Raw genomic sequence first — 10778 nt, 5'->3', positions numbered from 1 at the left:
GAAAAATAACCTGGCTGCCTTCGGATGCCTCAAAAAAGCCGGGGGCTGGCACTGACATACGGGATGAAGACGAGCCTGGGATTCACTGAATCAGGCTCTGAGTGGCAGACCGTGCTGCACCAAATAGAATGCTGTGCAGGGGTCAGGAGCTCTTAGCTGAAGAATCAGACTACTCGGCCCTGCCACCAGCTATGTGACTCTAAGGAAGTTATTGAACCTCTCTGTACTCAGTCTTCTCTGCAAAACTGGATAATAATGCCAACCTCACTGCCTCTCACGGATGAAATGGAATCATGCAAATATCTGAGCTCACTGTCTGTCCCTACTAAACACCAAGCAAGTTGGAGTTATGGTGCTTTACTGATTAAATACTAGTTTGTCACAATGCGAGCACATTCCTTGTATTACCTTATTTAATCCTCACAACAACCTCATGCAGTGGTTACTGTTACTATCCCCATTTCATGGATGAGAAAACTGAGACACAGAGAAGGTAGATGCCTTGCCCAAATCACATTGCTCTAATCAGTGGAGCCAAGATTTGAATATTGATAGTGCAAGTCCAGGGCTCTGCTCTCAACCATGAAACTACACTATAGCTTCCCCAGCTCTGTGGAGGGCTGTGCTTGGTGGGCTCTCCCATGGTGGTCGTCTGACCTGACTCATGGGCAGCCTGATGAAGAGGAGGGCAGAGGACTTGGAGTCAGGCTGTAGTGGGTTCAGGTCCCAGCTCACCACCGTGTGCCTTCAAGCCCATCAGTCCTTCTTGCTGAGCCTCTACAGCTGCCTAATCAGGAAATCAGAATAATTGCTGCCCCCGGAGGTCACCTCCAAGCCCCATGGGAAGAACAGCATGGGAGCTGGCGGTGGAGGCTGTCAGTCAGGTGAGCTTTGGGGTCAGCCTGGGCGGAATCCTGGCCCTGCCCAGCGGTGTGCTCTTGGACAAGAAGGGCCCTCGGAGTCTGCATCTTCATCTCCGAAATGTGAACCCTGACATCAGCCTCCAAGCACTGAACGGGAATTAGATGAGATGGCCAATGTAAATCACCTTCGTACCACTGCCTGCAGCCAAGCGGGCCCTCAAAAACATACTGGATCTCTCTAAACCCTTTTCCTTCCAGAGAAATTAATTCAGAAGGCATCCCAGCAGCAGTGTGCTGCACGTAGTCTAGGGGAGTTAGTCATATCTATTACCGCAATACTGGATACAGTAGCCAGAAGAAATACAAAGTAAAACATTTAGCAAATGATGGACTTGGCTTAAGCCTGAACCAAAGTCGTCCCCATGTTGTGTGTTCTCTTCACCCCTACACTTCCGCTATGACAGCACATGCTTTATTGTACAGCTAAGCAGCACACTTCCTCGTTAGAGCATCAGGTTAACGAGGACAGGTGATTAGCATCTTAGGTTGGGTGGGTTCTCCCCAAACAGCCCTCCCTTCTCTTTTCTTATCTGCCTGTTGAACCAAGAGGATTCTAAGGGCCTAGAAGTAGGTAGAGGGACAAGCTGGAAGGAGTCTGTGTCCCTGACACAGACCACCAGACCAAGGATACTAGAGATGGACTGTCACGTGAGCAGAGCATAAGCTTTACTATGTTGAGTTGTTTACAGCAGTGACTTGATCAGATGGGCAGGAGCTATACCTCCCAGACTCTCTCTCAAAGAATGGCTTGTTGCCCAAGTCCTAGGAGAGCTATTAGCACTCACCCCTCAACTGTCACCCTCTTCAAACAAGGACTGCCTTTGCCGCAGAGAGCCAGCTTGCTCAAGGCCATGCCCCTCCTGGAGTGGTCCATATCTAGTGACTGACTGAGCTACAGAAGGCTGGAGAGGCCCACCCGCATCACAACTGACCCCTCCCTCTACTCAGGCTTGCTTTCTCCTTCTCCCTTCCACAGGTGTGTATGACAAGGGCACTCTCTAATAAACTTCCTGTGCACTAAATGCCATCTCCATTTCTGCCTCTGGGGAACCCAACCTGAGACACCTACCTGATTAATACATGGTCTGAGAAAGTTGTTACAGCTCTAGATAGGATGCTCATAATACAGGCAGCAGGCGGAAGAAACCTTCTCAAGAGGGTTTTCTGGAAGTCTCACTGGTCACAGCTGAATGACATTGGCCACACCAAGTGGTAAAGGAGTCAGGGAAATGTGCTTTTATTCCAAGCAGCCATGTATCCCACTAAAAACCACACAGGAAAAAGGGAAGACTGGATATGGGAGGCGACGGGCAATCTCAGTCATACAGCCCCACCAGTACTCAAAGGACTCACGTGTGTCAAGCATTATTCTGTGCTCAGGCTTTGTGAGAAGTTTACATGACGTAGGAGCTGTTGTTATTGCTCTCATTTTATATACGAAGAAACTGAAGCCTAAGAGCCAAGGAAAAGGCAGCAAACCCAGGACAGAGTTGCCTCCTAACCTTGGATGTTTCTAACTTTGGATCCTAGGCTCAACCTCTGGATGATTGTGGGTCCTCAGAGAACTGTGAGCTCCTGGAGAGCAGAGAGCCTGTCTCAGTCACTCTTACGTACAGTGCCTAGAAGAGCCTAGAAATGTTTGCCAACTCGATTAAAGCGGAGCGGGGAGTGAGGGGATCAGGGGTGGCCCTTGCTTGGGGCCATGGGATGACTTTGGAGCCATTAATTACTAACTGAGATAACCACTAATTGAGATAAGGAACTGGGGAAGAGGAAGCAGAGAGAAGGGGATTCAGACTTATACTGGCTGAGTTTAGGGGCCTGTGGAACATTCAAGGGAAGGTGTCCAGTTGGCAGTTGGATCTACACATCTGAAATGTCAGTGGGAGGTCAAGGCTGGAGCCACAGGCAGGAGCTTCCTGCACGTGGGCAGCGGTCCAGCCAAGAGCGTAGCCAAACTCACCCAGAGAGAGGGCTTGGAGAACCCACGGTGATACCCGTACACCTGAGCAGAGTCTCCAATTAACAACATCACTCTTAGCCCCTCCCTTTTTTTTTTTAACATTCCCCTTCTGGGTTAATTTCCTATTTGTTCTTTCTGCCCATTTTGCAAGATGATTGGTTTTGGGCAAAAGAGCCCATGTGTGTGTGTGTGTGTGTGTGTGTGTGTGTATAATTTTAAGGTCTTGCACCATCCCAAACACTTACCCAGATATGGACAATATATAAATATATGTATCCAATATATTTATATACACACACTCCCGCCCTAATGTACATGAAACTGGCTCATTAGAACGGCAGTAAAGTGGACGTGCATCTGGGTGGAAGCAAGTGCATGGATGCCTGGACCACTTGGCAGTTGTCATAAAAACACCAATAAGAGGGAGCAGAAGTGTGTTTGACTGGGAGAGTGATTCTTGTTTCCTTTTCATTATTCTTAATAAAAAGAGATGGTGCCGAAAAATTGTGTTTCCTAGGTTATTTTCCCCAAGAGATCTTTTATAAAACGCGGAATACATAACAGACCGTGTTGCAGGCAAATGCCTCATTAAGGGAATATAGTTAGAAAGAAATAGTAACCAAAATGAACAGTTATTTTCTTTATTTTTTTTTTACCCTCTGTAAAATAGAGAAATTAGATGTGATATGGATTTAGGAACAGCCCTCAAATAATATTGTGGGAACATGATGCTTGCGCTCTGAGATGGAGGGGTCTTTAAATGCTTCTCTGCAAAAAGGCAGCCATTTGGGGAAGCACTTTACAAGATCCAGGAAAAGACTTCTGTCTTCCAGAGAGTCTTCTTACCTTTTTATGGCTCGATTCAACCAGGTGGGCTTAGGCTTCCTTATCTCTCTCTTTTTCTCTCTACTTATCTCATATTTTTCTGAATGATCCCAAACTCTCTCAATATGCGAGCTGATGACTCTGAATCTGTAACTCACTCTCCAGAGCTTGGGGACTATGTGTCTAAGAGCTTCCTGGCCATCTTCACCTGAATGCCCCCTGGCCCTTCAAAGTCACCACATCCCATGCCAAGCTCATCTTCTGTCCCCACACCTCTGGTTCTCCCATCTTGGCGAAAGGCATCAGTACTCACCCAATCGCACAGACCCGAAGAACTCTGGAATCCTACTGGACCCTACAGCCTACATTCACCAGGTCCTGGAGATCTAAACCACCCTCCCCCAAACCATACTAAATGCATCCCCTTTACTCTAACTCCCCTCGCCCAGACCCCATCTTCTCTCTGGGGTCACCACTTCAGCCTCTTCCTTGGGCCCTTGTTCCGCGGCAGCTTAAATGATCTTTCCAGAATTCTGTTACAGGCTCTTCAATGGCTGCAAGTTGTCCCCTAAAGCACATTCCAGCCACCTGGTTCCCTAGAATCAGAACACTGCTGCCTCTCCACTGACGTCTCATCAACCTCTCCCTTCGTTCCTCCTCCAGTCGTTTGAACTGTTACTAATTTCCCCAATGCTTCATGCCACCCCTTGTCCTTGCATCTTGCATTTCCTGTTCCTTGGCCTTGCCAGGTCCCTGTTGCCAATTTCTTTTCACTGCTGGCCTTGCCTAGCCCTCTCTCATCCTTCAGTATGAGGTTGAAACTCCACCTCCTGCAGGAAGCCTTCCAGGCTTTTCTGTGTTTCTAGAGGTCCTTCGTCATGACAATCCCACTGTGCTAGTGCGTTTTCTGATGCTGTTTCTTCCAGTAGGCTGTGAGCTCCTCGAGGGCAGACACTGTGTCTTATTGACTTCCTCGTCCCCAAAACAACACAGTAACTGCTACAGGTAAGGGATTCGATTGTTGATTTATTAGTAGTAATTAACCAACTGTAGAAACTAGTGACAGCCTGAAAAGAGAAGGACAAGATCAGCCTTCTGTGTCTGCAGGATTTTCAAAGCCATGTGATAGGTAGATAGATAGGTAGGTAGGTAGATAGATAGATAGATAGATAGATAGATAGATAGATAGATAGGCAGGCAGGCAGACAGACAGACAGACAGACAGAGATAGATTAGATAGATAGATGATAGATAAATAGAAGACAGAATGACTTTCAAAGTTCTTTTCTAGGCCAAGGATCTCTGTTTTCACAAAGAACAAAAAAGTGTTCCAGCGCTCCCCCAGCCATAGCAGAAAAGGGTGGTTGAAAGAGTTTCAGATACTTGTATAGGAGCAAGAATATAGTCTTTGAAGCCAAACAAACCTGGGGTCAAATCCAGAAGCTGTTTTTAGTTTCTCTTCTCTGAGGCTTACCTGGAAGGTAAATATACTGACCCCTCTCTTTCTCAGTGATTATGAAGACTAGATATAAGCATTAAAATTAAGCACAGGGGCTGGCATGTAGTAAGTGGTCAACAAAAGCTTGGTATTCTGTTATTGTTTCTAAGGATTTCAATGCACAGGATTGCATCAAATCAAAGAACCACGTGGCGCGTATGGGAAATTATAATTAGCTCGGCGTTATCATCTCCATCTCACAGATGAGGAGACTGAGGCTCAGAGAAATGAAGTGACTTGTCCAAGCTCACACAGCTGGAAAGTGTCTGAGCTGGGATTCAAACCCAAATCCGTCCGGCCCAAGAGTCCAGCCAGGTCGCCTCTGTCTTGTGTCATTTGCCTGGAGAGGAGAGTTTGGGGGAAAGGCAGAGATATTTGGACCTCAGGAAATTAGTGCTCAGTGAATAGCTGTCAGATGGGCCACTTCCTCGGGGGCAGGTGAGTTACATGTCTGGCCAAGTCAGTCCCTTCTTTCCTTCTGCCAGTTCCCTGGCCCCTCCCCCGCATCGATTCTCATACTGAGAATTCTATAATACTAGTTATGTCCATCGAGACTGGTGGTCTTCAAACTATGCTCCTCAGAGAGTTAGGGTTCCCCAGGGGTGTCTAGGTGTCCATAGGGAGCAAGGGGGAGGCTGACTGGGGTCGACTCCCGCCCCCACCGCCATTCCAGGCAGAGTCACTTCTTTTCATCTGTTTTACACGTTGTCTTACATGTAACATTTTTTTCTATTCAAAGCATTCTGCTTCTTTAAAAACACGTTTTTTAAACCTCAAATCCACACTTTCGTATCAGATGGGGAAACTGAGGCCCTGAGAGCAGCGGCTTGTCCAAAGTCCTGTAGCCCGTTGGAAACCAAGTTGGGATCTGTCCCAGACCGCCCCACGACTTGGCTCTCCTCAGATAAGTCTTCCCACCCACCACCCCCACCCCCAGCTGTCCAATATGAAGCAGATTTAATAAGCACAAACAGGAGGCATTTATGTCTGAAATAGCTGTCGTGGAACAGAATAGGAAAATCGATGCATTCATTAGCACGCGCCGGGAATAAGAGGCAGGATGTGGACAGGTGCTGGTTTCAGACATTTGCAGAGTGGGGGACTTGAATCTGAGGAGTGATGGTGGGTAATGGGACATCATCGGACACTCGCTGGGCTCGCCCTCAGATGATACGTCGGGGGAGCCTCGCCCCTCTTCCCAACCCGTCTTTGATCCAAATTTATTGACTGTGACAATGTTGAATTACATCTGGAAAAACCAGTTAGTTTTCATTTCAGTCCCCAGAGAAAATGAAGGGAGGTGATGATTAAAGAAATATTGATGGCCATGAAAATCAGACAGTCTGTCTGAAAGGAAGTCTCAGTCCTCGAGACTGGGAGCTGGCCGAGCGGTTTGTTGATCAGCCAGCCCAATGCCCTCACCTCACTTTAGACATGGGAAGATGGAGCTCGAGAAGGGAGGGCCTTGTCTGAGGTCATGCGGCCAATTAGGGACAAACCCAAGCAAGATTAAAACCCCGATCTCTGAGAGTTTCTTGAAGGCAGAGACCACATCTCAGGCATCAGTCCCCAAGACCTGGCACAGAGTGGGCAACCAGGAAATGTTACTGAATAAAGGAGCAGTTTTCTGCCCTGAGGCCAGAGCTCTTCCAAAAAACGCCTCATCACACAGAATCATGCCCCAGGAATGGCCAACACTAAATGTCTCTGAGTTCTTTTGCCTTTTTCTTTCACATTTTAAGCACAAAAAAATATCCCAAAGGAAAGTCATTAACTCTCACCTTAGTCGACCTCATCCTGACAGCGGTGGCTTTCTCTCAGAATTTCTTTGAGAATAGACCTACCCTCTGGATCCGCTGGCCCGATCCTCCTGGGAACATTCGGAGTTCCCACTCTCCCACCGGAGAGCCATCTCTTCCACCAGTGGGATCACTGGCGTTTACGATGAGCCCAGCTCTGGGCTAGGCCCTGGGGCCAGAGCAGTGGACACAGCTGACAAAGGCCTGCTCTCGTGGAACTTGCCTTGCACATGAGAGGGACAGATGACAAACAGATGACTGTGGCACTTGATTTCCGTCCGAAATAGTGTCGTGGAGCAAAAGCAAAGCAGGGCGAGGGCTCCAGAGTGACCGCAGGTGCATTCCGACAGGAGCTGCGTCTTCACTTAGTTCTCTGGAAGCAGAGGCCGGGACTCAGGTGCTGAGAAAGGATCAAGGATGTGGATTCAGCTGAAGTTCAGCTTTGACCTGATAATGACCTAATGGGGAGTGGACCGTGGGGCATAATCTAGAGGCCCACGGTGGCGCCTGTCCGTCAGCAGCAGCTCACTAGAGAAAGAGGGCAGCTGTGACCATTAGCAGCCGACACACCCAGCACTGCAAGACCTGAGCAGGACACCACAGCCTCTTCTACAGTCTATATGGAAAGGCCCCTCGGAGGAGGTGACATTGGAGAAGGGACGTGAACCAAGTGAAGGAGTAGGGTGAGGAGGACATAGCAGGAAGAAAAGCAGCCCAGGCAAAGGGAATGTCAGATGCATCGCCCCTGAGGCAGGATGCAGCTGGCATGGTTGAGGACTAGCAGACTCAGCAATGCTTCTCCTGCCTCTCTGACAAGTGGCAGAGGAGCAGGCGAGACCTGGAAGCCATCCTTCCATGTTGGGAAATATGCTTGGGGCACACTTCCTAAGATGCAGCCTTGGCTGCGAGACTACTCACCGCCCTGTTCACAGATGCATCGCTTCCCAGTTTACAGAGATTCTTCCTATACACCTGCTCACCTGGGCCTCATTGCAACAGTTAAAGGAGACGTTATTATCCCCACATTACCCAGAAGGACGAGCTCTAGGGGAGGCCTCGAAACGCTTCCATCCCGACACTGACCACAGCCACCACGGTCCTCCCCCCAACCCCTGCTCCAAGAGCAGTAAATGAAGTGGTCCAGTGCCAGGACTGGGCCGGGCCCTGCTTATTGACAGGAGGGCCACTGTGCGCTAGCGGTCACACAAGTGGGCACAGGTGTCCCTTCCGCTGGTAACCTGGCCCAGGGCCCTTTTTGTTGTGGGAGGAAGCCCAGAAATCTTGCTCTCCTTGGCCCTCTCCTCTCCTTTTATTGATCTTTCAGAACTTTTAGGTGGACTCAGGACCCACTTCAAGGTCAACAGTGCTCACTCTCTCTCTTCCGTTGGGCACTGAATAAGATCCTGAGATGTGGGTAATAACACTGTCCTCATGGCACTGTCGCGATGCTCGAGTGCAGGCTGAGTGGCAGGGGACATAGTAGGCCCTCAAGCAGGAGTGTCTGTCTTTCATCGTCTTTCTCATCAAACGCAATAAAGGGAATTCCAGGCTCAGAATGGGATGGGAGCTGAACAGAGTACCCTTTCGGGCCCCACCCAGCTAAGGGCTTTTGGCTTCTGTGACCTGCCCAAGGTCACATAGTAGAAGGCAGCACCGGAGCCAAAACCAGTCCCCCCAATCCAGGGCTCTTCCCACCGGGCGCCTCCTCTCCGTGCAGGTGATTATTCAGAAAAGCTCGTAACCATCTGTAGCATCGTCTGCAGAGCTCTAATGGCTGTGGCAAATGTGCTTCGGCACATTCCCTTAACTCCCATTCCAACTTTCTCTCTTCTTTTTTCTTTGAAAATTTACTATCTCACTCCATGAACCTTACAGACAATTTGAGGTATGCTGGGAAATGATTAACGTCATGTGTTTGGATTTTTCTGCGTCAAATCTTCTTTGCTTCTCACCTGGTCCGAATATCTTCCTTCCTCTTCCCCAGCCCGCATATGCACTAGGGCATTTATCAGTGAGATCCTTGAAGGCAGAGACTTTGTCTCTCTCATCTGTAGCACAGGGCGGATCCTTAGGAAATATGTGGTTGTTTGATTCACGAATCAGTACAAACAGCGTTAGCAGTTACTACAACTAACAAAAAAGCATTAGCCATAAACTGACTGTATCCTTGTTTCATCGGAGTTGATTTCCCAGACTCTCCCACTTTTAGGAAAAAGATGCTCCACATAAAGAAAGAAGGAAACTGTGATTTCCTAATCCAAGTTTTAAAACCTTATAACACAAAGGCAAATTTGCTATACTTTCTCCATCTCCATCTCCAGACAATAAATATTCTCCTACTGATTAGGGAACCTGTAGGTTCTGTGAGGTCAAAGGGCAGCTGTGACAATTCAGCTGCATCCAAAATCTCTGGAGAGATAGAGAAGAGAAGGGAATGAGTGAGGTCCAGGGCAGAATGGGCCTCACAGGCTAAAGTCATGTCGGGCCAGGAAAATAAAATGGTTGGTGGGGTGAAAAATGGGGATCTTTTGCTTCGCCACTTAACTTGGCTGTTAGCCTTGCAGAAACCACTTCATTGCTCTGAACTTGAGGTTTCATGTCCTTAAAATGATGCCAGCTCTAAGACCAACCCCAAAGAGTGCTCGTCAGCAAAGTAATAACAAAGCAGCTGGCAGTAAGGCTCAATAAATATCATAGATTTTTACAATATCAGAGCTGGGAGACCCTGGAAGACTAAGTCTCACCCTCCTCTCATTTTCCAGAAGTAAAGCTGAAGCCCAGGGCAGGCGAAAGGTCACAGACAGCCATCCACACCACACCCAGGCTCCTCTGTAGACCCTTGCTTTTATTTTAATTTTGTAGAGGCCACCCATCACTCTGCCTGTCTGCTTTAAACCAATGTCGAAAAGAGCTTTGCTCAGCAAAATGCAAGTTTCAGCAAGAAGATGAAGTATCAACAATATTTAAATAAAGCTTTAATGAAACAAACTAATAATTATCTCATCGAATCCCATTCACCCACCACAATGATTATTTTCCTTTTCGTGGTTTGAGCATCTACTCCAGGCTCTGGGGCATTGACACATGTTATATTGTTGCAGACTTGATATTCTGCATTTTGCATTTGCATCCTATTATAAATGTATTCCGTGTTGCCACAGTCTTCATAATTATCATTTTAATGGCGCCATAATACCCCTTCACGTTGACACATCATAATTTACAAAACTGTTCACCTATTGTCCGACATTTACTTTTATACGGTGTTTCTTATTATAGATAATGCTATAATGAGCACCTTCATTGCACATAGCTCTTGGCATCCGATAAATTATATCCTCGGAATAAAAAAGAAATTCCCAGAAGTCAGTATTTGGAATAAGAGGACATAAACCTCATTAGAACGTTTATCTATTACTGTGATTTTTTTCCCCCAAAGGAGCTGTACCAATTTGCAACACACCAGTGGAGTATACTGGTGCCATTTTCATCACAAAGTCCTGCCATCTTGGATGTTCTAACTTGGTTTTTGTTGACTCTTTTTCTGTTTGTAACAGAAATACATCTTTGTTGTAGAAAATTCGGACAGAAAAAGAAAGATAAAGAAACTAAATATTATTATAACCCCTCCAACCAAAAATAAGCACTACTAAAAGTTTAGCATATTTCTTTCCAGTTTTTTTTTCAATGCAAACAAGGACTTTTTTCTCCAAAATTTAGATGGTATTCTATAATCAATTGTATTTTGTTTTGTTTTACTTTTATTTACT

This window comes from Pteropus medius, unplaced genomic scaffold (assembly GCF_902729225.1).
Source record: "Pteropus medius unplaced genomic scaffold, Ma_sr-lr_union100, whole genome shotgun sequence".
NCBI classification, from domain to species: Eukaryota; Metazoa; Chordata; class Mammalia; order Chiroptera; family Pteropodidae; genus Pteropus; species Pteropus medius.
This window is presented reverse-complemented; position numbering follows the sequence as displayed.